Consider the following 22,917-nt stretch of genomic DNA (forward strand, 5'->3'; position numbering starts at 1 on the left):
GCTCAGGATTGAAGAAGCTATGGAGAGTTATAATTAGTCAGCTCCATCAAGGATTCGATCCTCCGTAGTATCCAAGACGTCTTCACGAAATGGTGTCTTAGAAAGACACCATTCATTATTAATGAGCTCCCTTCACCCAGGACGTGCCCTCTTCTCGTTATTACTATCAGGAAGGAGGCACAGAAGCCGAAATGCACACACTCAATGATTCAGGAACAGCTTCTTCCCCCGCTACCCAAGTTCTGAATGGATATTGAACCCATGAACACTACCACACTTCATTTATTTTGTTTTTGCACCATTTTTAATTGACCTATTTCATATATGTTATATACTGACTGTAATTGATTTATTTGTTTTTTTCAGTGTTTATCTTGTATTGCTTTATACTGCTATCGCTAAGTTTAAAAATTTCACTACATTTGCCAGTGATAATAAACCTGATTCTGATTCATTATTTCTTGGTACATGTGCTTTTCTCATGCAAGTTACTGAACTTGAAGGCACCACTTTTCCCAGGATTTTCCCAAGCTGTGAGAGGATAATGCTGAGTGCACTTAAAAGCCCTCAAAAAATTTCAGGCATTTCCATTGCCTTATTTCAATTTTCTTTCATCATTTGAAAACTTTTTGAGATATTTTTATCCCTCAATGAATCTTCATAGTATTTTGAATGCTTTGGGATATCGGAAACAGTCATCTGTGTTCAAACTCCTGAAATGTATGAAAATTCGATACGTTGGTTCAGTTTATGTGCCTGATAGAAAACTGCTTTGAACGTTTTGGTCTCTTGGGTATAAGTTATTAAACATTTCTTACAATTAAAGCTGATTGAATCTTCAGTTTCAGTTCTATTGATGCTGACAGATTAGTAACATAATTTGTTATCACAGTTGGTTCTAAAATGTTGATATTATCTCTTGGGAAAAAATTTGAAAGTGCAATATTAAATTCAAAAGTGTCATTTGTTTCATGAATAACTATATTTCTTTCCTTGTGTAGGGTTTGAAGTGTTTACAGTCTCTAGAAAAATTAAGCCTGTATTTTAATAGCATTCAAACATTGAAAGAAATATCTAGCTTGTGCCATCTGATCCATTTAACTGAGCTAGATTTACAGCTAAATCCAGCTACAAGGATGGAGGAGAATTATAGACAGTATAGAAACATAGAAACATAGAAAATAGGTGCAGGAGTAGGCCATTCGGCCCTTCGAGCCTGCACCGCCATTTATTATGATCATGGCTGATCATCCAACTCAGAACCCAGCCTTCCCTCCATACCCCGTGACCCCTGTAGCCACAAGGGCCATATCTAACTTCCTTTTAAACATAGCTAATGAACTGGCCTCAACAGTTTGCTGTGGCAGAGAATTCCACAGATTCACCACTCTCTGTGTGAAGAAGTTTTTCCTAACCTCGGTCCTAAAAGGCTTCCCCTCTATCCTCAAACTGTGACCCCTCGTTCTAGACCTCCCCAACATCGGGAACAATCTTCCCGCATCTAGCCTGTCCAATCCCTTTAGGATCTTATACGTTTCAATCAGATCCCCCCTCAATCTTCTAAATTCCAACGAGTACAAGCCCAGTTCATCCAGTCTTTCTTCATATGAAAGACCTGCCATCCCAGGAATCAATCTGGTGAACCTTCTTTGTACTCCCTCTATGGCAAGGATGTCTTTCCTCAGATTAGGGGACCAAAACTGCACACAATACTCCAGGTGTGGTCTCACCAAGGCCTTGTACAACTGCAGTAGTACCTCCCTGCTCCTGTACTCGAATCCTCTCGCTATAAATGCCAGCATACCGTTCGCCTTTTTCACCGCCTGCTGTACCTGCATGCCCACTTTCAATGACTGGTGTATAATGACACCCAGGTCTCGTTGCACCTCCCCTTTTCCTAATCGGCCACCATTCAGATAATAATCTGTTTTCCTATTTTTGCCACCAAAGTGGATAACTTCACATTTATCCACATTAAATTGCATCTGCCATGAGTTTGCCCACTCACCCAACCTATCCAAGTCACCCTGCATCCTCTTAGCATCCTCCTCACTGCTAACACTGCCACCCAGCTTCGTGTCATCCGCAAACTTGGAGATGCTGCATTTAATTCCCTCATCCAAGTCATTAATATATATTGTAAACAACTGGGGTCCCAGCACTGAGCCTTGCGGTACCCCACTAGTCACCGCCTGCCATTCTGAAAAGGTCCCGTTTATTCCCACTCTTTGCTTCCTGTCTGCTAACCAATTCTCCACCCACACCAATACCTTACCCCCAATACCATGTGCTTTAAGTTTGCACACTAATCTCCTGTGTGGGACCTTGTCAAAAGCCTTTTGAAAATCCAAATATACCACATCCACTGGTTCTCCCCTATCCACTCTACTAGTTACATCCTCAAAAAATTCTATGAGATTCGTCAGACATGATTTTCCTTTCACAAATCCATGCTGACTTTGTCCGATCATTTCACCGCTTTCCAAATGTGCTGTTATCACATCCTTGATAACTGACTCCAGCAGTTTCCCCACCACCGACGTTAGGCTAACCGGCCTATAATTCCCCGGTTTCTCTCTCCCTCCTTTTTTAAAAAGTGGGGTTACATTAGCCACCCTCCAATCCTCAGGAACTAGTCCAGAATCTAACGAGTTTTGAAAAATTATCACTAATGCATCCACTATTTCTTGGGCCACTTCCTTAAGCACTCTGGGATGCAGACCATCTGGCCCTGGGGATTTATCTGCCTTCAATCCCTTCAATTTACCTAACACCACTTCCCTACTAACATGTATTTCGCTCAGTTCCTCCATCTCACTGGACCCTCTGTCCCTTACTATTTCTGGAAGATTATTTATGTCCTCCTTAGTGAAGACAGAACCAAAGTAATTATTCAATTGGTCTGCCATGTCCTTGCTCCCCATAATCAATTCACCTGTTTCTGTTTGCAGGGGACCTACATTTGTCTTTATCAGTCTTTTCCTTTTTACATATCTATAAAAGCTTTTACAGTCCGTTTTTATGTTCTCTGCCAGTTTTCTCTCATAATCTTTTTTCCCCTTCCTAATTAAGCCCTTTGTCCTCCTCTGCTGAACTCTGAATTTCTCCCAGTCCTCAGGTGAGCCACTTTCTCTGGCTAATTTGTATGCTACTTCTTTGGAATTGATACTATCCCTAATTTCTCTTGTCAGCCACGGGTGCACTACCTTCCTTGATTTATTCTTTTGCCAAACTGGGATGAACAATTGTTGTAGTTCATCCATGCAACCTTTAAATGCCTGCCATTGCATATCCACCGTCAATCCTTGAAGTGTCATTTGCCAGTCTATCTTAGCTAATTCATGTCTCATACCTTCAAAGTTACCCCTCTTTAAGTTCAGAACCTTTGTTTCTGAATTAACTACGTCACTCTCCATGTTAATGAAGAATTCCACCATATTATGGTCACTCTTACCCAAGGGGCCTCTCACGACAAGATCGCTAATTAACCCTTCCTCATTGCTCAAAACCCAGTCCAGAATAGCCTGCTCTCTAGTCGGTTCCTCGACATGTTGGTTCAAAAAACCATCCCGCATACATTCCAAGAAATCCTCTTCCTCAGCACCTTTACCAATTTGGTTCACCCAGTCTACATGTAGATTGAAGTCACCCATTATAACTGCTGTTCCTTTATTGCACACATTTCTAATTTCCTGTTTAATACCATCTCCGACCTCACTACTACTGTTAGGTGGCCTGTACACAACTCCCAGCAGCGTCTTCTGCCCCTTAGTGTTACGCAGCTCTACCCATATCGATTCCACATCTTCCCGGCTTATGTCCTTCCTTTCTATTGCGTTAATCTCTTTTTTAACCAGCAACGCCACCCCACCTCCCCTTCCTTCGTGTCTATCCCTCCTGAATATTGAATATCCCTGAACGTTGAGCTCCCATCCCTGGTCACCCTGGAGCCATGTCTCTGTGATCCCAACTATATCATAATCATTAATAACAATCTGCACTTTCAATTCATCCTCCTTATTACGAATGCTCCTTGCATTGACACATAAAGCCTTCAGGCGCTCTTTTACAACTCTCTTAGCCCTTTTTAATGCTTGCCCTGGATTTGTCGGCCTGCCACTTTTACTTTTCCCCTTTGTACTTTTTGCTTCTACGCTCACTTTACACTCCTCTGTCTCTCTGCACTGGTTCCCATCCCTCTGTTGTATGTAATTCGCCGGTTTACAAATTTGATGAAACTGGATTAGCATGAGTTATTTAACATCAAATTGTATGATAAAAGATTTGAACTTGTTAGCAGGCAATTTATAATACAGTGCAATTTCTTAATGAAACTGAATTTGTAAAAATGCTGATATTAATTGAATCAAGTCAAGTCTATTTTCAGATGAACAGATACCGTGAAGTACAGGAACAATGAAAAGTTTACAACAGCCGCCCAACATGCAGATCATACACTCAGTGGATTTATTAGGTACACATATGTGCCTGCTTGTTAATGCAAATATCTAATCAGCCAATCATGGCAGCACTCTGCAGAAAAGCATGCAGATATGGCCAAGAGGTTCTATTGACTTTAACCATGGAATGGTTGTTGGTGCCAGATGGCATGGCCGGAGTATCTCAGAAACTACTGATCTCCTGGGATTTTCATGCACAACAGTCTCTAGAGTTACACACAGGAAATGCTGAAGGAACTCAGGAAATCTGGCAGCATAAATGGAAATGAAAAACAGTTGATGTTTCAGGCTGAAACCCTTTTTCAGGACTGAAAAGGAAGGGGGTAGATGTCAGAATAAAAAGGTGGGGGTGAGGGGAATAAACTAGCTAGAAGTTGTGAGGTGAAGCCAGGTGCTTGGGAAGGTTAAGAGCTGGATATGAAGGAATCTGCTAGGAGAGGAGAGTGGTCGATAGGATAAATGGGCCCTGGGGCCTCAGGGGAAGGGCATTGGGCATGTGCGTCAAAGTAATAGGCAGGTGAGAAGAGGTAGAAGGCCAGAATGGGGAAAAGAATTAGAGGGGAGGAGAAGGAAATTTTTTTATTACCGGAAGGAGAAATCAGTATCTATTGCATCGTATTGGAGGCTACCCAGACAGAATTTAAAGTATTAGTCTGAGGGTGGCCTCATCTTGGCAGAAGAAGAGGCCATGGAGCAACATGTTGGAATGTGATAGGAATCATAATCAAAATGCTTTTCCCCTGGGAAATAGCACTTTCTGCGGATGGAGCAGAGGTGCATGACGATGTGGTCCCCCAGTTTACGACAGGTCTCACTGTAATGTCCTGGTTCACATCTTCACTGTTATGCTGTAGGTATTTCATTTAGCAGATCTGTAAGGGCAGTTTGTTCTACTTTCAGCCTGTTTGGATTATTGTTGAAGATGAGGGATGATATGGAATGTGTGCCATTCTATTTGCAGGAGGTTTTCTTGGTGAGGGACAATAAGGTTGGCCTTGGGCTTGTGTTCGGTGGGAGATGGTGAGAGAACTAGCTCTCCTGGGGAGAACCGGTCATAGTAAACGATCTGGTAGGAGACCGGTTTGTTCGAAATGGATTGCAAGTGACTTTCGGAAGGTGGTATGAGTGCACACTGACCGAGGGCCCAGCACATGAGTGACAGAGAAGTTCAAGATGAGCTCCAGCTTGTGTACATTTGACTGTTTATTTAAATTGGGACCTTTTCTCTTTGTTACTCTTCACTATCCCTTTCGTTAAGTTAAGAGTCATAAATACAATTCCTTTAATCGTATGCAGTATACGGTCTTAATTTGTGGTGCTAGTTTGTAACAGGGTAGCAAATTAGGAGGGAGGAGCAAATTAGAAGATGGCGGCGCGACGCAGCGCACGCGGCCATTCCGAATGAATATTGTATGTGTTAACTAGAGGGCCGTGCACAATCCGGATTTGATGGAGACAGCCGTGAGAAGCACGGAGGAACACCTGGAGTAACTTCTGAAATGCCCGCTTCGCTGCTGCTGCTACTGTGCGATTGAGAATCTCCGGAGGGGAAGGCCCCAAATCCTTGGCTTTGCCTATTGCCTGTTGTCGGGGCCGGGGTCGATGCGCTCAGCAGAGATGGTGCTCAGTGCTCAGTGACAGAGAGCTGTTCGGAGGCTTGGAGTTTTTGGACGGACTCGGAGTCGGACTGTGGTCAGATGCTTCCAGGATCTGCATCGGCAAGTTTGCGGCGCTGGAGGTTCACCGTCTGCGTGAGATGATGGGACTTTCGAGAGACTTTGAGACTTTTACCGTGCCATGGTCTGTTCTCAACAAATTACGGTTTTGCTTTGCACTGTTGTAACTATATATTATAATTATGTGATTTTTGTTAGTTTTTAAGTCGGTTTGTCATGTGTTTCTGTGATATCATGCTGGAAAAACATTGTATCATTTCTTAATGCATGCATTACTGAATGACAATCAAAGAGGACTGTGTGTCCTTCTAATCTAAAAAAAAATTACACTGCATCCACACAAACCAGTGTTTGGGGTGGGATGAGCCACCTCAATCTCACGATTTTGGCAGGACTTGACAGTTCTTCCCGAAACTTACGCAGCCAAGGAAACCAGTGTGTTTCATTACCAATATAGAGGAGGCCGCATTGGGAGTATCAGACACAATAGATGACTCCAGCAGATTCACAGGTGAAATATTGCCTCACCTGTAAGGATTGTTTGGGACTCTGAATGGAGAAGAAGGGGACACGTGAGTGGGGAGCTGTAGCACTTAGGGGATCAGTGGAGTTGGATGAATGGACAAGGAGACTGCGGAGTACGTGATCCCTGTGAAAAATCGGGTGGGGAATTGGCAAAATGCCTTCAGTGGTAGGATGCTTTTGGAGAGGCGGTAGTGCGGATGGTGTCGTGATGGATATGTAAGATCATCGGGTGGTAGGTGGGGATAAGAGGAACTCTATCACTGTTAAGGTGGAAAGGGGGAGAAGTGTCAAGGATTTACAGAGAATTGTGTGGAAAAACAAAAAAAAATCTAGTGCAGCAGTTCAGTGTGCAGAAGCATCTTGTAAATGAGAGAGGTCAGAGGAGAACTGCCCAACTATTTCAAGCTGATGGAAATGCAACAGAAACCCAAGTGACCACACATTACAGCAGTGGTATGCAGAAGGGCATCTCTGAATACACAATATGATTATTTCTGAATGCATTTCTGAGCCTTGGATATGCTACAGCAGCAAAAGGCCATGAACAGACTGAGCGTAATTTATACAAACAATGAAGAAAGTGACTTTGCTTTATTTTACATGTCATGTGTCACACAATCAGACACACATCAATGGTAGTGCAAGAGGTTGTCAATTGTTCAATTGCTAAGGTAGGATTAGGGTACTGCAAGACAGTTCAAGCAGCTAATGGTTGTAGGAAAGTAGCTGTTCCTGAACCTTGGGATGTGGAGATTTCAGTTTTCTGTACTTCCTGTGTCGAGAAGAGAGCATGATCTGCGTGGTGATGATTCTTAGAAACATAGAAAATCTACAGCACAATACAGACCCTTCATCCCACAATGCTGTGCCGAACATGTTCTTACTTTAGAAATTCCATAGTGTTACCCCATAGCCGTCTAGATAATAGACATCCAGAAATTCAGTTAGTCTGGCACCACCAAAGGGCCGAGCGTGGTAGACAATTGGAGTTTTACTGTAAGTGCTTTCTTTTTGAATTTGTCAATATGGAACAATGGAGTAACTATGACTGTGACCTCTGGAAGAATCTATAGGTAGAGTCTGAAGCTACTGATATTCCATCTGTACAGAGTATCCAGTATTTACCAATGTGCCAAGTCTTCATCAATGTATTTATGCAGCCATAATTGTTTGTATGCTGTTGGATATGCAAAATGTTTAAAACAACTGGTGCACATCCTGCACAATGTTTGTTTCTTATGATTTATTTTTGAAATCTCCCTCCAAATGACATGTAAAGATATTGTCTGTTTTTATGTGGATATGAAATAGATAAAGTTGCATTAGAGAATGGTGTGGGAATGGGGAGGAAGAAGTACTTTAAAACTACGGAAATCTGTTTGATATATTGCAAGATCAGCTCAAGCAACTTCAGCCCTGCATTGTCCTTTTCAAATCAGGCAGTGACCCTTGAAATTAATTCTTTATATTCCAAAAGAAGCATGCCTGTGTAAAATTATCTTGAGTCATTTTTCTCTCATGTTTTATACAGTATCTGCCTGATGCACTCAATGAGGTGTGGGAGGAACTTTATTAAACTTTCTACAATATAGTTAAATTGTTCTTCCTCAGTTTAGCTGGTTTTTCATATGTCGATTACTGATCTCGTTTATTCTTTCGGGTCACAGTTAAGTAACTGCCGAACATCCTGCTGAGTTAACTGAAGCAGCTCTTGCAAATTGCTAAATCATACACAGCTGATAATTTGCTGATGTACTAATTGTTAGTTTGGTATGTCTATATGTTGCATTGCTGATTATTCCTCAGAATTATTTATTTGATGGACTCATTAACAGTTAGTCCATTCAAATACTGATGTGTTACGTTGCATTTTTATTAATTGTGCTATCTCAATAATGATTTGTCATCAACAGATCTCAGACCTGTCTGTGAAACTGAGAGAAATCCTGCAAAATTTGACTTCATTTCACAAGAACAATATGAGACATCAGAAGTAGATAAAAGGGAGGAGAGGTCAGGAAACAGTTCTGTTCTGTAATATACATTTATGGAAGAATGTAACTAGCATAAGGTATTTTTATTGATGTTCTTTGTTTTTATTTCATATTTTAACCTTTATGTATCAGAGAAGTTATCTTTCAATCCACTGATAGTTGTTTGAAGATGACGTTTTTAAAAGCATTGGTGAAGGATTAATTGTACAGAAGTGTGAAACAAGCAATCCTCTGCAAATGCTACCTAAACTGTGTTGTTCCAAAATTATCTATTTTTTATTTGTTTGCTTTTGTATGAATGTTTATTATACTTGCGATTACAATGAAGCTGATTTAGCTTCCTGTTTCACTATTAATTTCAGTCAGCAGATGAAGAAGGTCTTCAGTTATGACACAGATGAGCAGAATTACATGAATCGAGTACAGATGTGCAAGTGGGATGGAGCTTCTAATAATGAGAGTGGTAGGTGATGCGATTCACATTGACCATCAAACCTGACTGCCTCAGATCTTTCTGTGTAATCAATTCATTTTTTGTAAATTACTTGAGCGAATTTGTTGAGAAATATGGGCAGTTCCTTACTGCTACTTCCCAGCATAAACGCCAGCTCACAAATGTGGAATTCCAAAAGGTATTGACTAATTTCTACTGGACAGTGGAACAGGAAATTGCTTGAAATTCTGGACAATCAATTGGGAGATCAATGCCAGTGTTAAACTAGCACAGGGTATCAAATGAAGGTTTTATGGCTGCCAGGAAGAATGGAAGGCACAGGTGGAATTGTGCGTTTTATTAATAATTTAATTTGAGGAAATCAGTTTATTTAAATATGTTAATTTTGTTCAGAACTTCATTTTGGTAAGTGTTTAATTGTTTGTGGGATATATGACATTTTTTGAGTGTTTCTAAGTTATCAGTCTCAGTTGTAAGGAAAGTGGTGGAATTAGTGAAGAATGCAAGAACAATATTTTGAAAATCATGGAATTATGAAAAGAAAATAATCTTTGACTGCAGTATATTGCCAGGAGAATAGTCCAGGGAGAACGAGAAGATGCAGTATATAATAATTTTTAGAAGAGCTTCGTTAAAAAATGTATTTTATAGCCGCATGATTATACAGTCTCTGTCTCTCTCTCTCTGTCTCTCTCTCTCTCTCTCTCTCTCTCTCTCTCTCTCTCTCTCTCTCTCTCTCTCTCTCTCTCTCTCTCTCACACTCTCTCATTCTCACTCACTCAAGAGGTACCTGTGAAACGGAGACACCTCTTTCTCCCTTATTAGGGAGAGAGAGCTTGTGGTATGACGAAGACCGGCTGAACAAGTGGTCTTTGAGGTAACTGCAAGTCTGTGTTTTTGCTGTTGCTTTGCTCATGCTTCAGTGGTTAGTGGTGGGTGCCGATAACTTTTTTGCTGGTGGGGGGAGGTGGGATTGCTGCTTACGGGAGGGAGGGGAGCTGGGGAGTAGGTTGGGGTTCTAACATTTCACTGGCATTCATTCTTTGGGGGCACTCCTCTGTTTTTGTGGATGGTTGCAAAGCATTTCAGGATGTATATTGTTATACATTTCTCTGACATTAAATGTACATTTGAAACCTCATAGTCACTTTAGCCATGAATAACTGAACTTTCCCTTGAGGGATATGATCCACTGGACTTGCTACCAGGGATGCTGGGTTTGCTGTATGCAGAGAGATGGAGTCAACTGTATTCAGTAAAGGTGCCTGGATAAAGCAGATAACATAAGATGGCGACATGTTTGGACGCAGTGGCCTCTCTGGGCCAACTAACCAAACCAAATTTGCTTTGATCGAAGGCACCACCCACCATGGACATTTTCTCTTCTACTTCCTCCGAAAGGACAAAAGATACAGAATCCAGAAAGCACATAGTCACCAGGCTCAAGGACAGCTTCTATCCCATTGCTGAATGGCCCCCAGTACAACATGATGGGCTCGCAACCTTACAATCTACATCATTGTTGGCCTTGTACCTTATTGTCACCCTGCACTGTATTGTCACTGCAACTATAATAATTTACTTTGCATTCCATTATTGTTTAATTCCTTGTTTTATTTCAATCTACTGAAGTGATGAAATTATCTGTCTGGATGGCTTGCAAAACAATTTTTTCTGGGTACCTCAGTGACAATAATAAACCAATAATCTTCTGTGGACCGGCTAGATGCAGAGATGCAAAGCATCCCATCTTGCTGAGGAGTCTAGAATCAGGGGTTAGAATCTTAGAATAAAGGATAGAGCATTTAAGACCAGATGAGAAAAGAATTCTTTACATGTAGGAGGATGAATTGTTGGAATTCTGCATCTGAAAGAGCCCTGGTGCCTCACTCCTTGGTTCATTCAAAATTGATAGATTTCTAGATATCCAGGAAACCGGAAGAAACAGGAATAAAACAGGAAAATGTTTACTAGGTAGAAGAGGAGGCTTGAAGTACATTCTGCTCCTATTTCTTAAAATTTGCATTCACAACTTTGACAGTCAAAGGTTTTCTAAGGTGCTTCTTAGGCAGCCTGTGGTCTGGCAGCCCTTGTGACCAGATTATGTTGGCATGGTGCCTTGCAGGTCCGTGCGGACTCTCAGCTGGCAAGTTTATCAATATTGATGACAGACTGTAACTTAACAAATATGCAGGCAACCAATCAGCTATTCACTGTGAATGAAATATAGTACTCAAGTTATACTATGATGGTCAGTATAATCTATAGGTTACATAGATTACAAAATTCTTGGTACATATTGGCAGCAATGACATGAGTAGACAAGGTGAGGCGGCCCTGAATGGAGATTTTGGGGATCGAAGTAAAATGCTAAAAAGAGGATCTCCAGGGTAGTAATCTCTGGATGCTGCCTGTGCCAAACACCAGTGATGGGAAGAATAGAATGATTCAGCAGGTGAATGCGAAGCTGAGGAACTGCTGCTGGGGGCGAGGCTTCAAAGTTTTGGATCACTGGGATCGCTTCTGGGGAGGGTTTGATGTGTACAATAGGGAGGGGTTACACCTGAACCCTAGGGGAACCGATATCCTTGTGGGCAAGTTTGCTAGTGTTGTTCGGGACGAATTAAACTAATTTGGCATGGGGATGGTAACTAGAATGAGAGTGCTGAGGATGAGGTAGTTGGTTTACAAACAGAGGCAGTGTGTAGTGAGACTCCTTACTAGAAGGAACTAATCATAGGGCAAAATTGCAGTCAACAGGATGAGATGCAATGTAAAAGGCAGCTAAAATTGAAAAGGGTGATGAATACAGGACTGAAGATGTTATACTTGAATGCACGCAGTATGCGGAATAAGATAGATGAACTTGTAGCATTGTTACAGATTGGCATGTATGACATCACTGAGTTCTGGCTGAAAGAAGATTATAGCTGCGAGCTTAACATTCAAGGATACACATTGTATCGAAAGGATTGACGGGAAGGCAGAGGCTGTGGTATGGCTCTGTTGGTAAAACTGAAATCAGGTAATCAGAAAGAGGTGACAACAGGTCAAAAGGTGTTGAATTATTGGGGGTAGAGCTATGGAACTGCAAGGGTAAAAAGACATAAAAGGAGTATTACACAGACCACCAACTAGTAGTAAGGATGTGGCCCACAAATTAAAATGGGAAATAGAAAATACATGCCAAAAGGGCAATTTACAATAGTGAGGCAGATTGGGAAAATCAAGAAGGTGTGGGATCCCAAGAGGGGGATTTTCTAGAATGTCTCGGAGATGGCTTTTCAGAGCAGTTCATGTTTGAGCCCACTAGAGATCAGCTGCTCTGGATTGGATGTTGTGCAATGAACCAGAATTGATTAGAGAGCTGAAGGTAAAAGAGCTCTGATGGAAAGTGATGGTAACGTGATCAAATTCACCATGAAATGTGAGAAGGCAGCAGTTCCTCGAATATATCAGTATTACAGTGGAGAAAAGGGAATTACAGAGGCATGAGAAAGGAGCTGGTCAAAATTGATGAGAAAGAACACTGGCAGGGATGATGGTAGAACATCAATGGCTGTAATTTCTGGAAGCAATTAGGAAAGCACAGGATATATACATCCCAGAGAAGAAGTAATATTCTAAAGGCAACATGATACAACCATGGCTAACAAGAGAATTCAAAGCCAACATGAAAGTCAAAGAGGGGGCAGATAATAGATCAAAAATTAGTGGGAAGTTAGATGATTGGGAAGCTTTTAAAAACCAACAGAAGGCAATTAAAAAGTCAGTGAGAAGTTAAAGGTGAAATATGAAAGTAAGCTAGCCAATTAAATGAAAGAGGATACCAGAAGCTCCTTCAGATACATAAAGTGTAACAGAGAGGTGACAGTAGATACTGGAGAGCAGGAAAACTGCTGGAGAGGTAGTAACGGGGAGCAAGGAAATGGCAGATGAACTGTATACTGTAAGTATTTTGCATCAGTCTTCCCTGTGGAAGATACTCGCAGTATGGTGGATGTTCAAAAGTGTCAGTGGTCTGAAGTGTATGATGTTGCCATTACTGGAGCGAAGGTGTTAGGAAACTGAAAGGTCCGAAGGTAGATCCTGTGTCAGCTGGACCTGATGGTGTACACCCAAGTCTTTTGAAAGAGGCGGCTGAAGAGACTGTGGAGGCATCAGTAATGATCCTGGAATAGTTCCAGAAGACTGGAAAATAGTGGAGCAAGGAAGAAGAGAGGAAATTATGGCGCAGTTCGTCTGACCTCAGTGGTTGGGACGTTGTTTGAGTTGATTCTTAAGGATGTGTTTTCAGGGTACTTGGAGGTACATAATCAAGTGGGCCATATTCAGCATGATTCTCTCAAGAGTAAATCTTGCCTGACAAACCTGTTGGAATTCTTCGAAGAAATAACAAGCAGGCTAGACAAAGGAGAATCGGTTAATGTTGTCTATATGGATTTTCAGAAGGCCTTTGACAAGGTGTCACACATGAGGCTGCTTAACAAATTCAGAGCCCGTGATATTACAGGAAAGATTCCTACCATGAATAAAGCAGTGGCTGATTGGGAATAGGCAAGGTGGGACTAAAGGGAGCCTTTTCTGGTTGGCTGCCGGCGACTCGTGGTATTCCACAGGAGTCTGTGTTGCGATCACTTTAATCAGTAGTCTGGTCCTCTTTACATTCTGTTGGGAAGTACGTTTACAATTATTCCAGTGAAAGATTGAGAGTAACAGTTTCAGACAGAATTTAGATGAAAAACAATGAGCTGAATCTGGATTCTCACGGGTTTTGTTATGGCAGAGGAAATTTCAATATCCAGCAAATATTCTCACCATTGGTATATATTTAAAAAAGGGTAACTGAGAGCTGTGATGTTGATTAACATAAACTGAATATTCTATTGTAAAGGCGGAATGATAAAATTACCTGTTTATGCAAAAGTACTGATGATTTCCCATTTTTCATTTTCTTAATCTGTCAGATGTAAATCAAATACCAAATACAGAAACTGTGGAAGGATCTATGAGGATGACAGTACCAGCTTTCACAGATTAAGAATGCTTTCTACCAGCCAAATGCCATATTATGGAACATCATCTGCTCACCGCCTTGTTGATCAACAACAATTATTACACCCAGCAACTCTTTAACATCCCTTCATTCAACTTGTTCAAAGAGAAGCTTTACTGACAGAAAGGTAACAAACACTGTTCATATAACTAAGTTAATTTTTGCCAATGTGCAGTTGTCTACAGCCTATACTATATAATCAGGTTGTCTGCAGTATTGGGAGACTGATGTGGTATTGTGTATATGGGAAATATTTTACAAATATTGGTTGATTGTATTCTTAAACATACCTCACCCCCTCAATCGAACCTACATGAGGCACTACATTTCTCACCATGACTTCACAACATGGAGGTTTGGCCTCCAGAAGATAACCTGCATACATCAAAGAAGCGAATTCCCAGATAAGAATGATTCTAGTGATTTACATTTTCAATAAAGCGTCAAAGGTGAACTCAGGCAAAAAAATTGATTGGCTGATATTCATTGGCACATTTTGACATCATGACAATTTCCTTTAACTCCCTTTTGTGAAAACAGGGGATATTGGAAGTTCACAGAACAGCCATAGAAGAGTATATGTTATCATTTTGTTTTCAGTTCTACAAAACCCATTGCTGAGCTAGGTCAGTTTTCAACCATGAATTTTATGCATCAGTTTGTTACTTTATATTGATATTGAATCATTCTTATTGAATGTTTTGTACTTCACTTAAAATGTTTGCTGTTCCGGTAAAATTTATATTTTGTGAGCATGTAAGTAGTCAAAATTATGTTTGATGTTAGAACAAGGGAAGGGGGTGTTTTAGTATCTTGAAGTGAGGAGTTCTTCTGACTATTGTGTACAGCAGATTCATTATTATTTTGAATGCACCATGGATGCAATGATTTAACAGGAAACGACCAAGATATCCTTCTGCCAGTGATTTAAAGAGTTTATGATTGCGAAATGAGAATATGTTAGGTGGATGCAAATTTTCATTACTGATTAAAATAACTGATTACTGAAGTTAAACATGTCAACACTATATGCCAACTGACTTTAAGGATAAATATGCTGCAAGCTTTTATTTTTTCCTACTGCTTCGATTTTCTTCTGTTTGCTCAATGTGATTTTTATCCCTTTTTCTCTGCATAGTGGTTTTTGGTCTTTTTGGTTGGGTTATTCAAATTTCTTCCTTTGTGGCTGTTATTAATTTGAAGGTGTATAATTTCTATAATCTTTCATAATAACTGTACTTTCAATCTCTGAAAACTTTTCCTCACATCGAGCTTAGTATCTCCTCATTTATGTAGTTTGTAACATGGTGAAATTAGGCAATGGGGTTCAATTAAGGAGATTTAATCAAACTTTTAATTTTAATGGACTCTTATCATCCTTTCATACAGTATATTCCAGGTCAGAGAAATCAGCTTGATTTTAAAAATACACTTGGTGGCCACTTTATCAGGTGAACCTGTTACAGCTGCTCGCAAATGCAAATATCTAATCAGCCAATCATGTGGCTGCAATTCTGTGCATAAAATCATGCACACATGCAGTTCTTCAATTTAACATCAGAATGGGCAAGAAATGCGACTTAGATGACCTTGGAGTGATTGTTGTTGCCAGACTGAATGGTTCAAATATCTCAGAAACTGATGATCTCCTGAGATTTTCATGCACAATATTCTCTGGAGTGGAGAGTGAAAGGAGTGATCAGCATTAGACTGCATAATCCCATCCCTCTGATCAAGCTTTTGGCAACCTCTAGTGAGCGGCAATAGTGTGCTCAAAAATGAGAGAGGTCAGAGGAGCAGGGCCTGACTGCTTCAGTCTGACAGGAAGGTGACAGTAACTAAAATAACCACGCATTAGAGCAGTGGCAAGCAGAAGGGCACTTTGAATGCACAAGATGCTATCCGTTGAAGTGGACGGGCTACAACAGCACAAGACCACAAACATACACTCAGTGGCCATTTCTTCAGTACAAGATATACCAATTAAAGTAGCCACTGTGTGTATACTTGCATGCATGAATAACTTGGACTTTTATGACATTTTTAACAGAATCAAAGGTGTTTTAAAGGAATATAATGCTGACATGAGTAAAGAGAAAGCTGGATGAAAGCCTGAGTAAGGAGACACAATTAAAGGAGTTTAATATAGAAACACAGGAGGAGGAAATGGCCATTCAGCCTGACAGTGTTGTTCACCATTTAATGATATTTTAGCTGATCTGTGAACTAACTCTACTGTATATACGTGCTCTTGACCAGTATCCCTTATTAACTCTGGTTAACGAAAATGTGTTAAACATTGACCTGAAAAAATCTTCTATGTGGAAGATTGTTCCAGATCTCAACCATCTTTCTCACTGAGAAATATTTCCTTATCTTGGTCTGAAATCACAAATTCTAATTTTCAATCCCTGTCCTGAGTGGAAATAGTTTCTTAATAAACCCTGCAGATTAGATTGTCTTAATATCCTGAAAACTTCAATCAAATCACAAGACCATCAAATATAGGGACAGAATTAGGCCATTTGGCCCATTGAGTCTGCTCCGCCATTTCATAAAAGCTAATTCAATTCCCTCTCAGCACTGATCTCATGTCCTCTCTCTATATCCTTTCATACCCTGACTAATCAAGAATCTGCCAATATCTGTTTTAAATACACGCAATGACTTGGCAAAGAATTCCACTAATTCACCACACTATGGCTAAAGAAATTCCTCCTCATCTCTGTTTTAAATGGACGTCCTTCTATTCTGATGCTGTGTCCTCTCTCTGGTCTTAAATTCTCCTACCACAGGAAACATCTCTCCACATCCACTCTATCAAGCTCCTTCAATATTTGACAGTTTTCTATAAGATTTACCCTCATTTCTTTTGAATTCCAATGAGTACAGGCACAGAGCCATCAAGCACTCCTCATTTGATAACCATTTCAATCCTGGAATCATTATTGTGACCTCCTTTGAACCCTCGCCAATGTCAGCACAGCTGCTCACCGTACTCCAAGTGAGGCGTCACCAGTGTCTTATAAAGCCTCAACATTACATCCTTTCTTTTATATTCTAGTACTCTTGAACAGAATGCTAACATCACATTTGCCTTCCTCACCAGCTGCTCAACTTGAAAGTGAACCTTTCGGAAATCCTATGAAGGGACTCTCAAGTCCTATGTACCAAAGGTTTTTTAATTTTATGTCAATTTTTAATTTTATCTTCCCCACGACTTAGTCAGACTAGCCGCTGTATAATTTACTTTCTTCTTCTTCTTCTCTCCCATCTTGAAGAGTGGAATGACATTTGCAATTTTCCATTCCTCTGGAACCATGCCAGAATACATTGATCATTGGTAGTGTCTCCACAGTCTCTCCAGCCACCTCTTTCAGAACCCTGGGATGCAGATCCTTTCTCCAGGTGACTTGTCTTCCTTCAGACCTTTCAGTTTCTCAAGCACTTTCTCATTGATAATGGCAAATTCATACTTCCGCCACTTGACTAACCCTAAGTTCTGGCAGACTACTAATATCTTCCATAGTGAAGCCTGATGCGAAATGCTTAATCAGATCATCTGCCATTTCCTTGTGTCCGATTACCAACTCTCCAGCATCACTTTGCAGCAGTCCAAGTTATTCTCTTGCCCGTCTTACACGTAAAATAACTGAAGGAACTTTGTTTGGTCCTCTTTAATATAATTGGCTAGCTTACTTTTGTATGCCATCTTTTCTTTCTTTATCATTTTTTTAGTCACTTTCTGTTGGTTTTTGAAAGCATTTGCAGATTTTTCGCTCTACCCATGATTCTACACCTTCCAATCCTTTGTCACTTCTTTCTCATGATTTGATTTTTTTTCCCCCAACATAGCACCCCCCCCACCCCACCCGGACCCTCGGCCTGCAGGCCTGTCCTTTCAATGCAATGTGTATCCTTGGACATTAAGCTCCCAGTTATAACCTTCTTTCAGCCACAAATCAGTGATGCCCACAATGGCATACATGCCAATCTATAACTGTGCTGCAAGTTCATCTACTTTATTCAGAATAATGTGTGCCATCACCTTCAGTCCTGTATTGATCATTCGTTTTGATTTTGGCCTCCTTTGACATTGAAAACCATTCCATAACCTGTAATTTTGCCCCATCCTCAAGCTCTCCTTGCTAGCAGTCTCACTGCACACTGCCTTTGTTTGTAAACTGACTGCCTCATCCTCAGCCCTATGACTGGTTCCCATCCTCCTGCCAAATTAGTTGATCCCACCTGAGCAGCTCCAGCAAAGCTGCCCGTAAGGTTATTGCTCCCTCTCGGGTTCAAGTGTAATCCTTCCCATTGATCCAATCTGAGACGTCCTGGACCTTGGCACCTGGGAGGTAACATACCATCTATACTTCTATATTCCGTCTACAGAATCTCATTTCTATTCCTCTAACTATGGAACCTCCTATCACTGCTGCAGTCCTCTTCACCTCTTCCGATCCACAGTGCCAAACTCAGTGCCAGAGACCAGGTTGCTGCGGTTCCACTCTTGTAGCTCGTCCCTCCCAACGTTAACCAAATGGTATACTTTACCATTACACCATTAGTGGTATACAAAGTGGTTGAACAAGTTAAGTCTTTAGGTCTTTATTCTTTGGAGTGTAGAAGGTTGAGAGGGGACTTGATAGAGGTGTTTAAAATTATGAGGGGGATTGATAGAGTTAACGTGGATAGGCTTTTTCCATTGAGAGTGGGGGAGATTCAAATGAGGACATGAGTTGAGAGTTAAAGAGCAAAAGTTTAGGGGTAACATGAGGGGGAACTTCTTTACTCAGAGAGTGGTGGCCGTGTGGAACGACCTTCCAGCAGAAGTGGTTGAGGCAGTTTCGATGTTGTCGTTTAAAGTTAAATTGCATAGATATATGGACAGGAAGGGAATGGAGGGTTATGGACCGAGTGCAGGTCGGTGGGACTAGGTGAGAGTAGGAGATCGGCACAGACTAGAAGGGCCGAGATGGCCTGTTTCCGCGCTGTAATTGTTATATGGTATAGTTACTCTTGAGGGAATGGTCACAGTCGTACTCTACACTGGCTGCCCATTTCCCTTCCTCCTTACAGTAACCCAGTTACCTGCCTCCTGCAACCTCGGGGTGGACTATCTCCCTGTACCTCCTATCAATCACTTCCTCAGCCTCCCGTATGAGCCGAGTTTCTTCAACCAGAACTGCACTCAAAATGCCAAATGTAGCTTGACCAAGGTTTTATACAGCTGCCACAGGGCTTCCCAACTTAATACTCAACAGGCTTAATTGAGACAGTGGGCACACAACACTCCTCGCCATTGTAGCTATGCCCCTAACTACTGTCCCTTTCACTGTTCCATTTCACTATCACCAGCTGGGTTCCATCTATAATTAGATTGCCCCTTTTCTGTCTGGACTTCGTTCACACCCCTAGAGACTATTATAGAGGAATAGGCTATTATCCAAGGGTACCACATGATTCTAAGTTGCATTCCTATCCCTCTGCCCAAATCCCGACCTAGGATGTTCCAGTTTCATGGATGTATCCCAGTGAGTTCCCTTTCCTACCTGTATCAGGTTGCTATATCAATACATCAGCTGCCCTTCAACCTCTGTCCAATTTTGTTTCATGTTTCCTATCAATTGTGTTTTCTATTCAATTTAATTAATTTATTAAAACAACTTAGATCTTAACCTATAAATATTAATTAGTCTGTTCTACTTGCATCTACCTCTACATTTAGAAATTACATGAACGCATTCAAGCAGACTAAATTTTGAATGATGACTGTCTGGGGCTATGTGAATCAAGCCAACATACAGTGTAACTGAGACTATTTGTGTGTATTTAAAACTGGGAACATTACTAATTTTTATACACTTGTCAGATGTTCTTTCTTAACTTGCAATATTGGAACAGTATCCTTATAATAAAATTATCATTTCCTGTAGGAAACTAAACATTTGAGAAGTGAACAAAATCACATTCATCTCAGTGAAGGTAAAGCCTTCTGGATTTATATTTAAAAATGTATGTACATTAGTATTGGTACAGCTTGAATTCTAACTGGCAGCTGGAGGGTTAACTCCGCAGCAACACCCAGGAGCAATGTTCCTTCCTTCATTCAGCTGAGATATGAAGCACACCGGAGGCAAAGATTTTCAATAAAGAAATGATCACTGAGATCTGCCTGTCTGTTACAGGTCAAATGTTTATGCCTGGAGTGTGCCACTGACAATGTGTAAACCGGGAGCTAAATTACTAAAACTGCTGTCCGTTTCTGCATCTACAAATAGTACCTAACATCTCCCAAAATTCTCCTGCATTTGCAAATATGCATATGTTGTTGTGGTAGTTCCTTTTTACGCCTTGTGGCACATTGGGTGACATTGCTTGCTGTTTCCTCAGCACTTGTCGTCTTTTTACGAGGCCAAATTGCTAGCTCGACATTCAACCCAATAGGGATGGAAACCGTGCAAGCGGCCGGCCATATTGAATCCCGGGAACATTCGCCTCGAAGTCCAGTGCTGATGTCATTTCACCAACAACCGGAAAATATGCTTATAACTATCACCAACATATCCTCCCTGACAAAACCTTGCACTGTGTTTTCAAGACCCATTCATTCAGAAATAGTCCTGTGCTGTCATATTTCAGTCACCATACTGAAGCAGCATATGGCTCCTTGCAGACAAATGCTATCACTGAATTCATAACTCTTCTCTACTGAAAGTCTAAAGGACACATTTAAACCAAAGCCTCTTGGCGATTATGGAAGCAACCATCAAAGCGCTGTCAGATGTTTCTTCACTAGAGCCAGCGCAAACTCCATGGAGCATCGCCACACAACAACTCCTGGGAAAGGACGAGGAGGAGGAGAGGAAGAAACTTGAAGAACAAAGCAAGTAGTAGCGAGGATCTTTCTGCTCATTTTGGGGAGTGTTTTTAATTCCTGCACCTCAAGTATTTTTTCCACTTCACTGAATAAGGGTTCCAAAAATTCAGTCCATGGCCACTGATGATGTGCCAAATACATCACCCAGAAATATGAATTCAAGATGATCTCTTCATGAATGTGAATGTATAAACAAAGTAGTGTTATCCTCATTGACAGAAACAAATGGATGTGGAATGATAAATGTCAAAGCTGCACCTGGCTAATGAAAAAGAACCTCTGTAATACTTGGAGTCCCAAAGTTCTGGCCTGTAAAGCACAAGATCCATTATAACTGAGTATCCATCCTCTGCCCCCATCAGCATGAAATGTGAAAGTAATGAAGGGTCTGATTAAATAGTACAAGAACAGTATCACTTCCAATTATTTTAATTGAATGTCCATGTGGCGCTGACTATATATTAGGTATATTTGCACTGTCAAAGCATATATACTCTATTCAACCTTGAGACATGTTTTAACAGGCAGCCATGAAAGGAAAGAAATCCCTCAAAAAAATTTTAAGACTGTCAAACACTGTACAGAGATGAAAGGAAATCATGCAAGCAGTAAATGTGAGCAAACAGTGATCTGAACTGAAGTCCACAACAAGAGCCCTCGTTCAACACAGAGCAGAACAGTCAGCTGAATCGGCCCGTCCCTTGTCTCCGGTCCTGCACCCTGACCTTTTCAATCTGGCCCAGAGACTAAATCATCATCCAAACATCAGGTTCTGTTGCTCCGGAACCTGAATCCAGGATCCGATATCCGGCCACCTTGGTGAGGCCAGTACCCGACCTTTCCGATTTGGCACAGAGCTTAAATCGATCGAACTTCAGTCCTTCCTTGCCCTCGGTGATCGGCCCACTGCCTCACCTCGCTTCAGTTCTGTTGCATTGAAAAGTCTCCCAAGTCCAAAGGGAAGTTTCTATCTTTTGTAACTTTGAAACATTAAACTAATTTTGAAGGAAAAACATGGAATCCGAAAATACGGGTGTAACTTTGAGTTTACTTTGAGTGAGGCGTGTGTATATCATGCAGCGTGATGAGGTCTGCATATTTTTCATATAAATTACTTAAATAAACAGGAATACTTAATTAAACAATGTATATACAAGGTTACTGAAATATTATTGAGATATTAAATACATAACAAGTTACACGTTATGCTTGTGATGATCCTTTATCAGAGAAAGTGATGAAGTTTTATAGTTAAACACAATATTCCTTTGCAGTTTCAGTTACATTTTTAAAGACATTATTAAAAATGAATATCCAATTAACCTACTTAATCATTCTCAGGAGTTAGACATTGAACAAAGTGTGTTTTCTTTCAACACAACTATTTTGTAACATATTTGCCTTTCAGGTGATTACAGAATTTACCAATCCTCTTTCTGTTCTATTGGGAAGAATGTTTGTAATCGATCCAGGGGAGGATCAGGAGTATCATTTTCAGATGAAATTCCGTTTAAAAATAATAAGCTAAGCAGTAGAAGTATCCCTGAAGACGATAGTGCCAGCTGTCACAAATTGAGAATGCCTTCCACCAGCCAAATGCCACACCAAGAAACATCATCTTGTGACCAACATAACATAGCATCAGCTGGCTTTACTGAGCACATCAATACAGAAATTTATGGGGAATAAGAATTCAGAAAGACAATCAAAATTAACCAGAGCCACAAGGAATATATTGACTATAAATTAGAAGTGACAAAAACAAGCAGTTTAAATTCCTTACAGCCAAGTCATAATTGAAAGGTAACAAACACAGTTTACTTAACAAAGTTAATTTTTTGAAAGTCCAGTTGTCTTCAGCCTATATTA

This window comes from Mobula hypostoma, chromosome 14, assembly GCF_963921235.1.
Source record: "Mobula hypostoma chromosome 14, sMobHyp1.1, whole genome shotgun sequence".
In the NCBI taxonomy this organism is placed as follows: Eukaryota; Metazoa; Chordata; class Chondrichthyes; order Myliobatiformes; family Myliobatidae; genus Mobula; species Mobula hypostoma.